The following is a 522-nucleotide window of genomic DNA, read 5'->3' on the forward strand; positions in this document are numbered from 1 at the left end:
CCCAGGCTGCAGAAAGACTGCAAATCTGATCCTCAATACCTGGGTGAGAGAAAAACCGCTGAAACTTCAGACCCGATCTGGAGCACCTGGGCGCCTTGCAAAGCCGCTGAGCAGCTCCACCAGCTAGGGAACCAGCAAGATAGCCGCAGAATAAAGAAGCCTGTGACTACATCCAAACTCTCATGGGAATATACAAAAACGGACTATAGACTTTCATGCTACGAGTTTCAACCCAAATGAGAATGCCCTGTCACTAGAAGGAAAATAACCGAGGGAGAACGGCGACTGGGGAGTCCCCATAAGGGAAGCCGCACAGGCAAGAACTGATCCGGGAAGGCCAGTGGCTTCCAACTCGCTCTGCTCCTTTAAAAATCTAGGCGGTGGCTGCGAAAGGCAGGAAGCCTTATGGAGGAAACCTGCCTGAGGCAGCAGCTGCGGGCTGCTGGGCAGCCTTTTGTCCCAGCCCTGCTACAACCCTGGAGATAAACTGAGACAATTCAGCTAGGGAGGGGAAACCAAATC

The sequence above is a fragment of the Condylura cristata genome, unplaced genomic scaffold (assembly GCF_000260355.1).
Source record: "Condylura cristata isolate star-nosed mole 26May11 unplaced genomic scaffold, ConCri1.0 scaffold00003, whole genome shotgun sequence".
Classification (NCBI taxonomy): domain Eukaryota; kingdom Metazoa; phylum Chordata; class Mammalia; order Eulipotyphla; family Talpidae; genus Condylura; species Condylura cristata.